Raw genomic sequence first — 18,461 nt, 5'->3', positions numbered from 1 at the left:
CGCAAGGGGATCCGCAGATGCAAGCGGTAATAAAGATAAACCAAGGTTCGAACATGCTAGCTCACCTAAGTCGCATTTATGCCTAGCCTTTGTATTCGGTGGCCATTTTTCTCTCCTTCACATTGTACATCAAGACGCGTTAAATGTTTAGTGCGCGTGCAGAAAAAAAAAAAAAAAATTATTGAAGATGAAAATTGCATTATGCTTGACACCCATACTTGTGCGGGATAATTTGTTGAGCCATTCTGATAACGTGCTCCCCACTTCGTGCCGCTTCGGTGTTTACAAACCTACCGGACACACCGTGGTGCTAACGTCGGTGAGCGAAGGCGCACTGCCAGAGTTACACAGGGTATAGTGCTCCATCCTCGGGCGTTCGCCTCCACTCTGGCATACGGTGCTGCCCTTTGCGCATCTCCGTGCGATACGGCTGTGCTCGAGCTATAGCGTCGAGCGTGGTACTGCGCGGGGCGCGACGCTTATATCGGGGGGCTCTCAGGGACGAAGGAACGACTCCGGTGTGCGCGTATACATGTAGTGTACTCTACCAGCAGCCCCGTATCGGCCGTAATGATCTGACCAGGAAGACGCGCGGCCCCCTTTAATAAAGCGGCTCGGCTTAGCCGAGCCCCGATCATGGCTGACAGCGCTGGAGGCGCGGCGGCGCGATCGGCGTGTCTATTTCCCGCCGAGTTTCGACACCGGAGTCGAACGCGTCTCGCTCACTCGCGCGCTTATCGATAGTCGGCGGCCTTGCGCGACCGCGGCGTGACAGCGTAACGCTGATTTACAGCTCCCGGGCGCCGGATACGGGCACGCAAAGGCGACGCGAATGCACTAAACGCACGCAGGCTTCGTTGCTCGCCGACGCGCGCTGCTTGTACGGGCCGCAAGGGGCGGCGCACAGGTGTACCGCGTCAGCGCGTGCATAACGGGTGCGCACCTCTTTGGTGGGGCGAAGGCGTGTTGATCCCTGTGCGAGCGGGAGAAATCACATACGCGGTGTTTCCATTACATTCATTGCCTTGACGCATGTTGACGCAGAACATCATGCACCGTGGAAGGGGTGGAACAAATCTCCCTTTGAGCCCTTGGCGACAATCTCGCACACAACGAATCTATAAACGTGAAGCCTCATCTCTCTATTTAAGTAGTTAAGGTTAGTTCATCTCTCTATTTAAGTAGTTAAGGTTAGTTCAGGTATACAACTCTGTTACTCGCTTCACTCAAGCATTACGATACCGCAAATTTGGCGGGGGGGGGGGAGGGGTTCGGACCAAACGTATCGTATTGTATCGTTATCGACCGCCTAGGTGTTGCGTCGACTCGCGCCTTTTGCTCCGCACTGGGGGCGGCTAGTGCGCGTGAAAATGCGGCAGGTGCGACATTCGGTGCTTGCGGTTCCGTGTTTCCCGTTTCGGTGTGGCCCGACACTTGCCCCATGCCGACGACTGCTGCTGCGACTTGGCCGCGCGGAGAGTTATGGCGGGCGGCCGAGGTTGCATGTCCTCGGAATCGGCGATGAGCTTGCGACACGCCAAAACAGGCGCTTACAAAAGTTGCCTGGCATTCTTGTGGTCGTGGACCCGACGACCGAGGGTCAGGCTCTGGAGGAAAGACTGCACTGGGCGGCCCGATTTTTGCTGTAAGCAGGTGCAGGAAAATGTTACGGCACCGCATTATGGGCCAAATTTTGTCGCCCCGTTGCATCTGCGGCCACCCGACGCTATAAGCATCCAGTGAACTCCGTCGACCCCTCCAGAAGGGAACGACTGTGCGGTGACTGCATCCCGTCGGGGTGCTCATCGTGGCAGCCATTCTTCATTCGACGGGAGGTGCATGAGCACAAGTTGGTCATACAAAATTTATGGTCTACAGTGCTGTGATGCATGCATCTCAAGGCACACCACCGCGGTGGCTCAGGCGTTAGGAAGCCAGATTGCTGAGACCGAAAACTAGGGCTCGGCTCCAACTGTGGCCGTTGCGTGTATGTTTAGGCCAAATGGAAGGTACCAGTGTACATTTAAGATCCAGTTTATCAAAATTACCGCGGCCCTTCTCTACGGCGTCCCTCATAGCCAGTGAGGCTTTGAACGTTAGTGTTAGTGAACCATACTAACACGCATGCCTATATAGGCTTATTGCGCGCCAACTGATCCAGGATGTGCGCTTGATCTATTGCATTATCATGACGAATATTATTCGATCTCGTTTCTGCCGAAAACAAAAATGCATTTTTCGCCCCATGGCCTTCATCTGAAATTTGAAAGCGGTGGCAAAGCCTTCTCTCTCCCTCTCTTTCTCTCTCTCACACACACGCGCACACGCACACGCACACGCACACGCACACGCACACACACACACACACACACACACACACACACACACACGCACACGCGCACACACACACACACACACGCACACACACACACACACACACACACACACACACACACACACACACACACACACACACACACACACACACACACACACACACACACACACACACACACACACACACACACACACACACACACACACACACACACACACACACACACACACACACACACACACACACACATTGTAAAACAATATTAACTCTTCGACATATAACTACTACAAATTTGATATACAACTACTGTAACTACTAAAATAATAGGCAGCCATTTGAACTGACTCTGTCTTATTTTCGTTTAAACAGGATCCACAGAAGAAGCGACAAAAATATGAAAATTTAAAATTTTTTATCAAATTTTGTATCCTCATTGTAGTCAGTTCAGCTGTTCCTTTAAGTTATTGCAGATAGCGAAGAAGCCTATAAAATATTCTTGTGGTCAAATAACATAAAGTACAGTCGCAAGAAAAAAAAATGTATATTTGAGAAAAATTAGTTTTTTTTGGCGCATAATCCGCTCTCAGGTGAGTAATGAAGTGGTCTTAGGAAAAATGACAAATACTAACGCTCCTATTAGGCGAGAAAATAGTTTTAGGTGAGAAGATAATTTTTCAAGTTGAGTTCTTGCATGCAACCACGGCATTGCTTCGTGCTTGCTCTTCACTGCAGCACACTTCCCGCCGGCTGCAGATACATACACAGAACCACCACTCCACTGCTTGAATACGGTGATGCGCAACGGGCGCTGTAAGTTTCGACAACACAGTAATCTGTCATATGACGTGGATACAAAAATAAGAATGAAGCATTGTGGTGTGTGTGCCGTTTCATGTGTGTGGGTACCGCAGTGGCGTAATATGTTGTGTACTGCAATTCGTGCATGAGCACGCTGTGAGAAAGGTGATCCTACGGCGTCGCGTGGAGCGGCCACTGTGACTTTTACGCGTAGCGTGGAGTGGCCGACAGGGGCAGCGGTGCTGGGGCCTTTCTCGCCGCTCGTTTTGCTGGCGCTTCAATGAGCGCGCCTGTCAGAGGCGCTTGATTTCGATGCGTGTATAACATTCGCTCGCTTGAAACGTCATTTTTCTTGGGGGTGGTGCGTCTGTTTTTGTAGCACTGCCCACATTGCGGACGCATGGGTGATCACTTAATTGATGCCAGGTGCGGCTGTCTTGTCATCGCTTGGCTGCATTTGAATGCATATTTAGGTTCAAAATCAAGGTTTACATAGCGGTACTTATTTGAATCCCTCAAGAGAGTGCCGTATAACGTGCATTAGGCGCGATATGAGTATTTATAGAGCTCAGAGCATATAGGATCTGTGCTTTGCTGTAGCTGTCATGTGCATCGCGTTACGGCGCAAGTTGAAAGGTATTAATAATAATCGACTTTGGAACTTTATGTTCGATGCTATGCCCAGATAAAGCAAAGTACACGCTGTTTCCTAGTTTAGGCTATTTGATGTTTTTATTTTGAGACATATGGTGACAAACATTATAGAAATTGGCATTCGTCTATAGCAGAGTGCTTTTAAAAGGCAGCCTGAAATATACAAAAAGAAAGGTGCATGCGAAATACATACAGGAGCGAAACCAGACCATGTACGTTTATGGTTCAGACTTTGACCGTATCAACTGTCAGATAGCCGTCGGTAAGCTGTTCCGTATAGTGTGTCGGTTTCGTGGTACCGCGCGTTGCTGGAGGCTTCAAGAACCGTGAGGTATGGGCCTTCACTGGATTACTGGGTGGTCGGCTGTAGGAACCAAGACCGTCTTTAACATATTACGCCACTGCTAGAACAGTATATCTTCGCGGATTTTAACAAGTTGCTTCATTTGCTGCTGGCAGATTTCCTATTCTTTGCAGGAAGGTTGCATCTTGAACGAAGACTAAACATTTCTTCAGTGGTAAGGTTTTGCACATCGTGGGTCTGTAGCACATATTCGTAAAACTGCTTCTGCTGACGCAACCACGCATGCTGTTGAAGTCCATTACGCGCACGTAATCACCGAGCTGGGCAACAAGGTCACTAAACGTAATGGCCTTTCGCTTCGCGATCGTTTCGCTTTATTGCTAGAGCCTGCAAGGCAGGCAAAAATGGCTCGACTGCGGTTCACTGGTTGCTGTGCCCGCACTATTTGCCATCCATCTTCTAAAGAACGTCAACTCCTTCAGACAGGTAGCGTTGTTTCTCGTCGCGGGGCACATTTTCATCAACGCTGCGTATATAGGGTGGCTGTTTACACTTAGTGCCAGGCGCTACTTAGGGACATTTAAAGGAGATCATCCACATTCTTGGGCACTGAAGTGCGTGACCTATGTAGCATTGTTGCCTGTTTGTCTACTGAGATCCACTTCACAGCATCTTGCTGGATTGCGAGGATTTTTAGGCAAAGGCGACACCATCCTGCCGCATTCGCACGTGCCAAAACGCTTGAGGTGGCTACTGACGGAGCTATCCACGCGATTGTTGTCGGACAGTTGAGTACCGCTAAAGAATCCCCGTGCTCTCTGGTATTTTCGCGAACTGCCTGAACTGTCACCAAGCGGCGGCTTTTTTCGTACTTCTTATCGGTCTGCTATACGCGATATTCCGTGGCTACGCAGGCGCACGTCATCTGCGTGTCTGGACAAACACGTGAAAGCGACAATCTCAGAACGCTCAGGTTCTTCGCATTTCTATCTTTTCGCTGCTGTAATGCCCGCCGACTTCGCCCTGTAGAAGAATTTCCGACAAGCGAAGCCTTCCCCTGCGTTGCCCGGAGCCGTCCACGACTTTAACATGCGCCCTTCGAGAGGCGAGGATGATTTGCATCGCGCAACGCAAGTAGCCGACGAACCCTCGCAGCTCTCCGGACTCGCTCCACGCTGCGCCGCGGCTTCACCGGCGGTTCCGGGAACGAGCGGCCTCCTCACATGCAAGCGGGTCTCTCTGCATGCGTGCTCGTCCGGTTGACTCAGGCGCGCATGCTCGATGAGTCGTCGCAGCCGCCTGGGGAACACGTGCGACTCGGTCTGGTGTACCCGCCGTCGCCCCCTTTGCCGATTATAGCTTCTTAAAATCTCTTTGTTTCGCGGGAGCCATCTTCCTGCAGCAGCGAATATAGGAACACAGTTAACTGCCACATTGGATATTTCAGTCGCGTGGCCACGCGTCGTGCCAGTGGCGCCTGTCCCAGCAGCTCGAATTGATTGCTCTTGTGTTTTTGTAGGCCGTCAAAAGAACACCAGTGGCTTAAAATCGCGGGACCTATTAGGCCTTTGGTGTACTGGGAGCATTCGTGCCCTTTTCCGATGCGCTTGCTTTTTCATGAAGAGCTGTTCAGCGGCTCATCGATAGCGGCAGACCCGATCTTTTATATGTGCTTGGTTATGTCAACTGTACGCAGCGGTACCTGCAACTACATGAATTGAAACACACTATTCTTGTGTGTGCAGCCCTGTCTTTTCATCCGCGAGTGCTGTCCGCACAAGAGCGTGCTTTCCTTCCCCATGCATTGCGACCGTTCGCACTTTCAGGATGCTTTGTTCCTCGGGCTTCAGGGACGACGAGGAGAAATGAAAACCCGAGTCCTTTTTGGCGCGAGAAAGAAGCTTGCAGCGCCTCCGCCTTCACGTGATGTATTGCACGTAGTTGTGTAATTGCAGGGCAGATTTGTATACCTTGCATTGGTGTCCCATGGCCTGCAGCCAGCACTGCCTCAGCGACCTCCTCGCACCGCTGGCGATGTCGGGACATCATTAGCGGCGCGCGAGTCTTCTTGCGGCCGCCACCATTTTCGGCCCGCATCACAACAGCATTCAGAGTCTGCATATTCGGGCGGGGCTGCAGCGGAAGTGCCTTGCCAAGAGCGCCCGAAGGAGGCGATGACGAGGGAGAGGGGGCGCCGAAAACCGCGCGGCCGATTCCGAGAAGCGGGGGGCATCGGCGGTGCAGCGGTCACAGCGGCCGCGCGCATGCAAAAAAGCCATGCAAACAAGAGCCGGACGCACACGAGCGCGCGCAAGGTCGGAGCAGGCCCCGGGGAAGAAGCGCGGGGGCCCCCAAACCAGTTCCCGGAGCATGCACAGAAGGCGTCTCTGACGGCGGCGTTCTGTTGCCGCCGTAGCCGGCACCCGCCGCCGATGGATGACCTGTCGAAGGACCATGAATATGCAGCGTGCCCCGCGCCGTGGCACGCCTCATCTGCATGCCGCGTTTGCCTGCGCGCTCATCGCCTCTTGCCGCGTGCACTTCCCCTGCAGGACGCCGGCTGACCGCCAAGGCCCCCAGTCGTTCTTGGCCGTGGCCTCGGACTTGTCGATACGGCGAGGCGCCACGCCACCCTCGGTGAGAGGATCCCGGGTGAGCGTCAGGGCACGCCACGAGAGCAACTCGCAGTCCTTCGCCGTCGTCCCCCTGGGAGCGCGTTGAGCGGCTTGCGTGTCCACTTGACAAGTGCATCCCAGGCCGGATGAGAAGTCCGTCGGTTCTGTCGTGACCGGTGTCGCACAGCGCTTGATGTATGTCTAGTTTGACGGTGGGGACTCGCAGTTTTCGGCTTCACCGGGTGGCTTTGGTACTGCTGGCAGCCGCTGTCACAGTAGCTCCTTGCAACACTGTATCAAAGCTGCGATGGCTACAGAGGCGACGTTTCTGCGGAATGTAGTGTCAGTAATAAAATGGCCACACGATCATGTGAGGTAACACACTTGAACTGCGACAGTAATTCAAATCGAACTTTGACGCAACCTCGCGATGAACTATTTCTCGAGTTTAACGTTCGCGACTCTGCCTCTCCCATATACCGGGTGTTTCAGCGCACACTTTCAAAATTTCCTGAACAGTGAGTTCAAAATAGTAAAAACAGATATTTGCAAGAGCGAACTCTCAGCTGCGGCGGACCCAGTATGCTGGGAAATTCTTATTATCTTGCTAAATAACAAAATGCACCAGTTACCTTTTGATTATCGCAGTTAGGTGGTTAGTCCCAATGGTGAGCTAGAAACCGTGAACAAAATGCCATGTCCGTTTTTGAAATGAAGAAAAACTTAATTTCTAAACCCCTGCGGCTCGAAGAAATCCGGCGCTTTTTGCCGAAGCTGAGAGGCTTGATACTTAGAGAGATCACTGCAGACGCCGCGTCCGGTGCTGATTACGGCGCCCATTTCGAACTGTAAATGGTATTGTGCCATGTCATGTATATATTATTTTGCCTCGCAGCTCGGTGCAAGGGAAATATTTATAGTAATTGCCAACTGCATGGTCGTTAATTTTGGCAGCGACATAGCGAATGCACGGCACGTCGTGCGCCGGTTTCTGACAAAGAAAGCGCGGATTTCCTTGCGCTGCAGAGGTTTGAAAATTCGCTTTCCTTTTCAGAAACTGCTCACTTGAGGCTTCGAAATCCACATTCGGGCTAATCACAAAACTGCGATAACTGAAAAGTTAAATGAATTTTAGTGAATTAATTTTGTGATTAGAAGAATTAGCAGCAAATTGTGTCCGCGGCTGTTCCGAGTTCCAAGCTCAGTACTGTAATGAACGTCTGAAAGTGTTCGGTGTAACACCCGGTATATATAGCTCCGATAAATCCGGTCAACGGCATCCGCTTTATACTGTCAAACTTCATAATTTCATCCTCCCACCTGACTCTCTGCTGCCCCCTGCTCCGCTCCCTTCCCTTAGAATCGAGTCTGTTACCCTTAGCGATCATCGGTTACCATGCCTTCACATTACATGCCCTGCCCATTTCCTCTCGATATCGGCTTGAAAAAACTCGAGTGATTTCCCTGACCAACTCTGCGCGCGCTTTCTCTCTCGTAACGTTACACCTGTCATTTTAAGGCGAAATCCTTTAAGCTCTCATTGTTGTCAGGAGCTGTCAGCAAAGGCTGTCACGCTTTCGAAAGCAAGAGTTCAAAATAAACGAATTAAAAAAAAAGAGCAAAATAAATTAAACCTTTTGGATCCTCAGCCCAGCGCTTTACCAACTGCGCCACGCCCCGGATCTTGAAACGCTGTTCATAATTCACCTTGTCTACCGTGAGGATGATAGCGGGATTCCGCGAGTGACAAATGCTGCGTCTTTCCTTTCCTGTAAACGAATTGTAGAACGCCGGTGAACTTTGATGCGCTCAATGAAATGCTGGTTCTGTTCGACAAGGGGCGCGCGATGTACCGTCACGACAGGTCATGACGTCACCAGGCGATTCATACTTATACGAAGCTGACCCCGCCGGGCGTCCGATCCAGGCGTCCGCGCGGCGCCTTTCATTTGCCGCTTCCTCGAACGCCGCACCACACAGCAAACAGAAGCAGGCCCAGATGTCTATAGGAGAAGGAGGACGAAACATTTATTGACGCAAGGGTATTCGGGGCCCCCTGGGTCCCAGCACGGCCCCACCGCACTCAAACGTTCATGTTCAATCTGTCCATGTTGTTGTGGCTGTAGGAAGAAAGAAAAGAAAATGCAAGGGCCTGCTACTGGCTCTGTAGCTGAGCCACTGATTTTACTGATTTATTTATAGGAAGGGAAAAGGCGCGGTAACTGTCTCACTTGTTTTCTGTGGACACCGCAACCGCGCCGTAAGGGAAGGGAGGAAGAAGGGAGTGAAAGTGGAAAGAGAGAAAGAGGAGCCGTAGTGGAGGGCTACGGAGTAATTTCGACCACCTGGGGATCTTTAACGTGCGCTGACATCGCACAGCACACGGACGCCTCTTCGTTTCGCCTCCATCGAAACGCAGCCGCCGAGGTCGGGTTCGAACCCGAGTACTCCGGTAAAGCCACTTTCGCTGCCTCGTGCGGACAGAAGAGAAAAGAGAGAAGAAAGAAGAAGAAGAGGGAGAGAAAGAGGCGTGCCTACAACAGGTAAATTTCAGTAGCAGACTATCCCCCGCCGCAAGCGGTGGTGACCTGCCTATCCCAGCCCCATCAGGGCCAAGACCAGCCACCCTCACCCCAGCCTGTCCATCACGTCGGCAGCCTGGCGAACTGCGATCTTTTGGAGGCGTTAGTATAGCAGGTATCAGCGGCGTTTGAAATAGATTTTCAGCATAGAAAAGGCGCAGTATCTGTCACAATTCTCCGCGGACACATATACCACGGCGTAAAGGAAGGGAGGAAGGTGGGAGTAAAAGAAGAGAGGGAGATTGAGGTGCCGTAGTGGAGGGCTACGATCCACCGCGCTGTAATGGTTTTCGCCTCATCGCAATTTAGTGGTCCAAAGTGTCCTCTAGAATTATTTCCTTCTCATACCTATCTGCGTTTTCCTCTATTCAAGTTTAACTCGTTACCCTCGACGTTTCTGCGCCATATATAGATGAGTATCGGTATAAGGTACGGCTATTATATATTTTCCTCTTCGGGGATGCTTTAGTCAGCTGCTATTCATGATCTGAGAGTACCTTCCATATGCGCTCTAGCTACAATCTTGTACTTCTATAGCTATTTCATTTTCATGATTCAGATCCGCGGTCACTACCTCTCCTTAGTAGACATACTTCGTTACCACTTCCAGTGCATTGCTACCTATTGTACTGCCCTATTACGAGACTGTTCAACATTAGTCTCCTGCACATTAATTTCTAGGCCTACCGTTCCTACAGTGCACAGTACAGTAGGCCTACGATAAATAATCTTCATGTCAATATTATTTATCGTACACTGCACACTTTCTGAGTGATGCTGATAGAAACTCTGCTGCGCTGATGCTGATTGAATGCGGTTAGTCGGAAAGGATTTTTGCTCCCATTTCCGCTCGCGGGCCGCACAGCGCACGCGTCTGCCCACGAGAAGATCGGATGAAAAGCAGACGTGGCTCCACATGGTTGTCAAAAAAGAAAAAAAGAAAAAAAAAAGAAATTAGTTTTCATGCTGCTACAAGTTAGTGTTTCAGTCCGGTATTCAGTGGACCTGTGCCACCAATTGCGAAAATGGCGGCATCAGGGGCAGTGAAATATTCCAGACGAATGCCCAGAGCTACTGCTGTCCGATATTTCTCATCATGCTAGCTGTCGCTAAAATGCGCATTTACCCGAAGGGTAAATGTATGTATAGGTTATGTATAGAGCTTGCTTGCCTTGGGTGTCCCACGATATTTGAGACCGTTATCGCAAGACGTAGCTATCCTAAGGAACTGAGCTGCAGGAGGGAGTGCAGCAGGAGGGCCGTCGTTGACGACCGTCTCAGTAACAGCGGCCCGAGCGCGAGGAGGCTGGTGCCCGGGGAGCACGCACCGGGGCGTGCATATCAGAAGAGGAGCTGCTTTGCATGCCTAGACCTCCTCTGCGCCCGAGTGCGCGTGCGTGCATGTCGTCGCGATAGGAAGCGCTGAAGGGATTGCGCGATCGATTCCGCCGGAGGGACGAGCCCAACTCGCGCGCGTGCGCGTCCCGGCCTCGCAAGGGGAAGGACGGCGACGGCAGCGCTGGCGGCGCTATGCAAATGGAGCACGCTACGCCGTCGGTGGCAACTCGTTCGCCGCCGTTTGCGTGGCGGCGCCTCTCTTGTCGGCCGTTCCTCGGCCAAGGGGGAGGAGCGCGGCGGGTGGGCGACGCCACGCTATTCGCCGCCCCAGCGTCGGCGGCGACTAGCTGGCGCTACACCTCGGGCGAATAGCACCTGTTGCGCGCGTCCCCGTTCGGCACGCACCCTGCGACGTCGACAGAAGGCCGCCTGGGCTGCCGAATCGGCCTCCGCCACGCAGAGTCGTCTGTGCTCGCATGATTTTACCCTCGGGCGTTGTGCGAACGACGCAGTTTCCGGGCTTGCCGGAGAAACGCCGGCGGTCGCCGCGGACGTACATGGCAGAGTTTCCAGGCGGCTTTAGTTGGACCAAAGTATGGCCGGCTGGTATACGTAGTTAGTTCCCCGCGTTTGCAGAAATCATACCGAAGGAACAAATACTGGGAATGCGCAGTATTCCATGCGGCAGTTAGCCAATCGAACAGAAATCACCGATATACGTTAAGAATCAGAACCAACAAGTAAGGAAGCCCACCTGAAATTTGAAGGGCAGGAAGGGTGTCTTCTCCACCTGTAACGCGTCGAAGAGCTGCTGCCTTTTGTAACCAACTTTTGCGGAAATATTGGCGGTTCCTTAGCAATTCCGGCAACTGCATTGTGGGCGAAATATCATGGCCATGGCTCTGGCAGGTTACACGACCATGCACTGACTGGTCGTCGGGTTGTGTTGACGTCACGCACCAAAGGACATGGCCGCATTGGCAGGTGCTCCCAAAGCGCGCTTCGCCTTTGCAGTGGGAGGATGGAATCTTCATGGAGTCTTCTAGGATCCTTTTCCCGCGTTAGACACCTTGCCTCAAGGCCATGCATGACACGTTTGCTCGGCTCTGTTGAAGCGTCTCTCATATAATGGCACAGCTTGTGACTCTATGGAGTATGTGTGGTATAGCTGGTCCAACGCTGCTAAATCGAATGTGGAGCGAAATCTGTGGCTACGGGCGACCGAATGGTGCAGCGTTCCGATGAACGCATCAAAGTTCACTGGCTTTATATGCAGTATCCACTTTTATGCCTTTTATGAACGTGCCTGCGTGGCATAGAAGTAACATCAATTCAAATGTCATGGCAAGCTGCTTCTAATGTCACCCTCCCGAAAGGGGAGGCTCGAATTGGCGCTCTCAGGCACACGTGCACCGACGATATGCCCTGGGGTAGCGTAGCGTATAGCTTTCGCTACAAAACGCCTTGCTGTTACGCCCTCTGAGGCAGCTCAGGCAACACGTTTCCTGATGCGGACTTTGCAAAGAAATGGAGTACATGGCCGCAACTGATCGATGTGTCCAACTCTCGGCGAAAGATTCCGCGGTTCGTTTGTTTTCTCGCTTGCTTTATCGGCTTATCAGGAGTGCTGCAACTCTCAATGAGTGAAATATAAGAAAATATTTAGCTGCGTAAAGGGGAATTCTGGACCTACTTCGATAAGGTTATTTGCACGAGGTAGTGTACACATATATATGTGCTCGCACTTTTTTGTTAGTCGTTCCTCAGTATCGTTCGCCAATCTCACTGCACAGACACCACCCTCACCCGAGCAGGCAACTGTCATGTTCTTTAGGCTCCATGAGCATGCATGCGTGGGAGGACAGCGGCCGCGCACCCGGCATCTGATACTGAAGAACATTATTTTTCTCAGCATCGCGCTCCCTGAAATATGGTGGCGTCACATATGATAATGCACATACATGACCTTACGGTGGGTTCGTCTGGGCCGCCAGAGAGCGACACACCACTGCGGCGGCTGCTATATGCTCTTTGCTGCCCGAGTCTGCATGGGGTGGACTGTAAGTGCTTTTAAGCACTTCGCAGTTTTAATTATCTCTCGTGGAGAACTTCGGCGCGGAGATATAAGTAACAAACAGAACACCGGACATGTCGCCGGTTCGGCACGACGAGCTGGAAGGCGACGGCTCGCTGGCTTCAGCGTTCATTGTTCTCTCCAATGAATGGCGGTCTACAAGGAGCCGCGCGGCAGCAGATGACCACCGGCAGCGGCCGCGAGAGGCGAAATAAATCACCGTCTTTAGCCAGCGAAGTGTTCTCGGGAGCGCCGCTCTGTGTGTACTCCCGTGCGCCCCGGAAACTGCCCAACGAAGGGGAGGAGGGGAGGCTCCTCCGCTGTAATCTTGCGGAAGCTGTATGCGACAGCGAAGCACCCCCCCCCCCCCCCCTCTCTTTTATTTAATTTTTTTTACTTTAAGCTCAGCTGTGTGATTACGGTGACAAGTGGAGTCTGCGATGACGCCTCTGACGCCCAAAACGTTTTGCGCCTGGCCGTCCCCTCCGGTAGCAGCCCTGCGCGTCACGGTCGATGTGCTCACTGCGGTACCTCTGCATCTGTGCACGGGCGCGGATGCCCCTGTTCGCTGACTCGGAGCAGCGCCTCCGCTGTACGCCATCGCTAAGTTTTTGTGTGGAGTAGTTGCCCTTATAGATGAGTATTGTAATGTGCCACGCACATTTGAGCTTTAAAGCGATACCTTTTCAAGCCTCGCGAACATCTTCCGGCGTCACGTGACTGCCGTCATGGGTGTCTTTCTTTTCAAGGGAAGGGAACGCTTTTTAATGTAGTAGACGATGGCGCAGGGAGAATTGCTTTCTCTCTCTCTCTTTCTTTCTTTTTCTTTTTATACGAAAGGAAAAGGGAAGCATTGTCTCAGTTGCGATGGACATCAGAATTCTGCCCTGAGGGAAACTATGGAATGAAAGCGGGAATAGAGGAGGAGGAGGCATCGTCGTACAGTATTCGGAGTTCTTTGAATTTCGCGGCACTTGCACATCACACGGCGCGGAAGCGCTGCCGCTGAAACAGGTATTTGATGTTGTCTAAACACCCGATCACCGCAACATCACTTTAAACGGTGCAGAAGAAGCAAACTTTCTATCTTATGGTACCAGCTAACTGTTCCGTTATTGACCTCCCTCGGTCGCTCCTTATAGTATACGGTCGGTTATATACTGCATGCATGGCCGTGGTATATACACGGGTTATACCCCAACCGCGCGGCCAGAGCGTCCCGATGGAGGTTGAACGCCACAGGCGCATGTGTGCAGTCTCATCATCATCGTCATCAGCCTGACTATACCCACCGCAGGGCGAAGGCCTTTCCCATATTTCTCCACTTAACCCGGTTCTGTGCTAGCTGCATCCACTTCACTCCTGCGATCTTCTTAACCTCATCCGCCCACCTAACTTTCTGCCGCCCCCTGGCACGCTTTCCTTCCCTTGGAATCCAGTTTGTTACCCTAAGCGACCATCGGTTATCCTCTCTTCGCACTACATGTCCTGCCCATGTCCATTTCTTAATTTCCACTAGAATGTCGGTAACCTGAGTTATTTCTCTGACCCACTCTGCACGCTTCCTATCTCTTAATTTTACCCCTACCATTTTTTCTTTCCATAGCCCTCTGAGTTGTCCTCAACGCAATGTGCAATGTCAGTGCACATTCAAATAACCACTGGCGGTCTAAATTAAAGTGGAGCCATCCACTGCGGCGTCGGTATATCCCGAGTCACTTCAGGACGTTAAACTCCGCATATCTACAGACCCACCTGCTTTCTTTATGTTGTTTCTGTCCATGCAACTCCTCTCAAACTCGCGCTGAGGTGCTTGCTTCGTGCCTTAAGAGGCTCCTGACGCAACGGATGTGTGCGGCCACGGTGGTGGGGCCACAGTTCGGGATTTTCGCATGCTTTCAGTATTTATGATGGTAACCTGGGTTACTAATTTTCTCTATTGTTGCGCGTCACAGACGTGTTCATCACCGTAACCTGCTCCATATTGTTATTATGGCCGGTGCTGTACAGAGACCAGAAGGCGTCTTCTAATGGCAAGCCTCCTGTGACGAAGCGGCCTTATGAATGCGCGCATCTACAATGGATGTGTTGTAGCACTTGAGGCATATGCTCTGGCCAGTGTATGGCGGCGGTTGCTTGCAAGCTGCTCGGTAAGCGCGGTTTAACTGCGCGATTAGCTCCGGCAAGCGGAAAAATAGCGCTCATTATTAATCGCTGCCAGTGTGTTTAGGGTGCTTTCGTTCGCGCTGTATATACAGGCATGCCTGCCGTTGTGGCCTGAGCAGTCTATTTTCTGCACGAGTAAATGATGAGCGCACTGCGCGCACCGGCTACCATGCGGACGAGGTCGGTCAGCCTGCAAGTACTCGGGAGAGAGAGGGAAAAGGGGAGGGGAGAGGATGATCAGTGAGAGCGGAAGTTGGGATGCCACGTCAGTGAAGCGCACCATATATGCTGCTGGAGTTGGATGTAACTGTAAGTGTGCTTTGAGAGCCACACAGAATTCCTCTGTTGCAAAAAGTAATCCGCTGATCAAGCTTTTCTTGTTAGTTAAACCGAAAGCTAACATCCAGGCGAAATCACAGGCTTGAGGAAATCGGTGCATTTGGTCATTGTTTGATAAAACAGTGGAAAATTGAGGGCTCTTATTCTGAGAGTCACTAGTATTTTTTCGTTCTCCAGACTTGAATAATCGTTAAAAATCAGTGCAGTAATTATTCTTTAATTATTGTCTTGAGGAGCAGAGTGTAAAGTCAGGAGTCGAAGATTGATAGTTAAAAAGCAGGTGGCAGCAGTTTGGGCACATAGACACTATTAACGCAGCTTAACTTGCGCAGTGGCATCGAAAGGAAGCTATCACGTGACCATGCATATCTCTAGCCCAGTGAGCATGCAAAGCTCAATAGGGGAAAGCGCTTTGGCTAAACGCAGATGCTGATTCCTTGAGAAGTTGAGATGTTGCTGAAGTAACAGGGTGTTACGTGGAAGCTTTCTATTGTGCGAGTTATCCTTTAAGGCCAGTTAAAAATCCTTAACGGAACGGTAGCTTGTCGCATACACTTCATTCAGTTGGCTGTTTTTCAAGACTATTTAACTCGTTTGATATTCTGCGCGTTAAGAAACTCCAGATGGTTTAAATTTCCGGAGCTGTCAAGCGTTTCGCCCTTGGACAGTGACCCTATAAACGAAACTGAACTAAACCTTTCTCCTGTAACCCATATGTAAGTAAAAAGTTGACTGACTGCTCCTTACGAATTAATAAACTGTGGAGAACAAAAACATTACACCAGGCTATAGGCCACGCGAGTCTGAACATCTATCAGTTTGTTTCGGTGGGCTAACGCATATAGGGCCGGAGGATACAATCTATATACATCCACTCAAAGAGAGGCAGGCGAGGACGTAGAGAAAAATAGACAAGATAGACAAAGACACACAAAAAAAAAAACAAAAAAAAAAAAAACATAAAGATGCTCTCGCTCTTGTCTGTCGCCCTTTGCGTCCGTGTTAAAATTGGGATTCTAGTGCTTCTAAAGCTGCGTATACATCTAGCTCGGTACAATTTTGCTCACTTTAGCCAGGTTGTCTTGAATGCAGTAAGCTAGTTGCGCAGGGCATGGGGAACGTGTGAGAGCCTCACATTTTCGAACACCCCTCATCAAAATATAGTGAAGGCAAATTCCCAGCCCCCTCCTCATTTTTTTTTTTTTTTGGGGGGGGGGGGGGGGGTCGCTTTTTGAAGCCCTCCCGCTCTCTCGTCGCGCTGCTGTGCATGGGCTTCTCATGCGGTGTTTCCGAATGCATTTCTCGCACTTTTTATCTTCCCCCATTCCTCGTACGTGTCTCTAATTGCTGTGCTCGCAAACCTGTACACGCATGCGCGCGGAGTAGAGCGAGCCCGGGGCATGGCTCCCGCCCGGGCGATTTTTCACGTTGGCCGTGTCCCGAACACGCACGGGGAGACGCTTTAATTTGCGTGCCCGGTTTCGGCGGCAGCCGCTCGGTGATCGCGATCGGCAGTTCTATCGGTAATGGACTCCCTCCCTCCCCCTTGTTTCTCTCATCTCTCAGGGGCATTTCCGTTTCGCTCTGAGTCCGCCGACTCCTGGTCGTGGTTCGGTTCGTTCTGTCTTCACACTGCAGCCGCGGATTGTAGTTACCGCGTAATTGTTGTCCGTCCTCCCGGACCGTTTTCTGGGAAGCAAATCAGCGGCGAATGGAAGCGTGAGCTGAGAGGCGAGAAACGGTTTGAGCGCGTATTCAAGCTCTTGTCTTGCAGGCACAAGGGTGGGCGTCGCGTCCTTGTTTTGGCGATTTGCTAAAGGAATGAGAGTGGGCATTCGTACTAGTGCATAACGTCGCGGGGACGAGCTGCGTTTGGGAAAAAAAAGCGGCGTGTTGTCGGGTCAAACTGTTAGACCTCTGCAGATCGACCTGACCCTGCAGATGGACTCTTGGGCGCGGGAACATTGTTCTTTTGACTCTAGCTAATTATGGCCACCGCACTGAGAGGGACGAATGTGTGGTTAAAAAGGCATTTGGTTGAGCTCTGTGGGATCTGTTAAATGCCGGTTACCGAGGGTAGAAAGCCGAGTTGTCTGCGAAACGTTTCGCGAGAAGACTTTCGTGAGATACTTTCTACGTACCTGCAGATTATGACTAAAGTGGCTATTATAGTTATGCGACGGCCCTATCTCTGCCCTGCGCAGCTTTGCTTGTGTTTCTCTTTTATGGAGGAGGCCATTAGAGACGGAATCGGCCCTTATGCATGCTTCGCAGTAGGGCACGGGTTAGAAAGGCCTTGACGCGGCCCATGTATACCAATGCCAGCTCCAGTTTGCTTCAAGTAATTGGCCGTTTAATGCTTAGCGGCGTTTAATCGGTAAAAGTGGGCTTGTGCATTTTTAGCGCTTCTTTTCCGTCTTTCGTGCTTGATTCGAAGAAGTTCATCACCAGGCCGTGTAGCAAAACTGCTGCTGCGGCTGCTCGTTCTCAGCTGGAGACGGAAAAGAAAAAGAATTAATGTGCCATATATCGACGCTGCACCTTGCGAGTCCGCGCCGTCAAGAGCGGGGCCTTCATCCATAATAATGGTTCGCGCGGCCGCCACGTGGTCCGCACCCGAAGGCGCCGAATCCGGGGCTCGGGCCCTCTTCCTTTTCTTTCTTTCTCTGCGGCCGTAGCTGGTGCTCTCGGCGAGCTGATGTATATAGATGGATGGGCCGAAAACCCGCAATCGAGGACGTCATTGGCTCCTTCCACGGGCACCCAGCGAGCGCGCGCACCGCGGAACGCGAAAACGGGGAGTCAGACACAAAGCTGCTGCGCGGGGGCTGAATGGAGATGGGAAGAGGAGGGCGCTGGGAGCAATCACGGAGATGAGTGCCTCTTTATTGCCGCCGAGCCCGTGCGTGCACGCGCGCGCCCGGAGCAGCGGGCACCGCCACTTCTCCATCCAGTCGATTTCTTCGGGAAAAGAAGATTGGCCCCTTCTTCTCTTTTCCCTTATTTCTCCCCTCTCTTTCTTTTTCTCTGTCTCGTTCTTGACCTCCCGCGAACGTGGGCTCCGTTATTCGCTTAGCTCTTTGGGCAATTCCTCGCCATTCTTCCGGACCGCCGCGTGTCGCCTTGTGCCCTGCGCGAGCTGGGTGCCGTGATGTGCCTTATGCGCCGTGTGCGGCGTCAATTTCTGCTTGTGTGTGTGTTTGCGAGAGCGCTGACACTTGGGCTTCCGCATTCAGAGCACTCTCTCTCTCTC

This window comes from Amblyomma maculatum, chromosome 6, assembly GCF_055883805.1.
Source record: "Amblyomma maculatum isolate TAMU_Amacu chromosome 6, ASM5588380v1, whole genome shotgun sequence".
Lineage (NCBI taxonomy): Eukaryota > Metazoa > Arthropoda > Arachnida > Ixodida > Ixodidae > Amblyomma > Amblyomma maculatum.
This window is presented reverse-complemented; position numbering follows the sequence as displayed.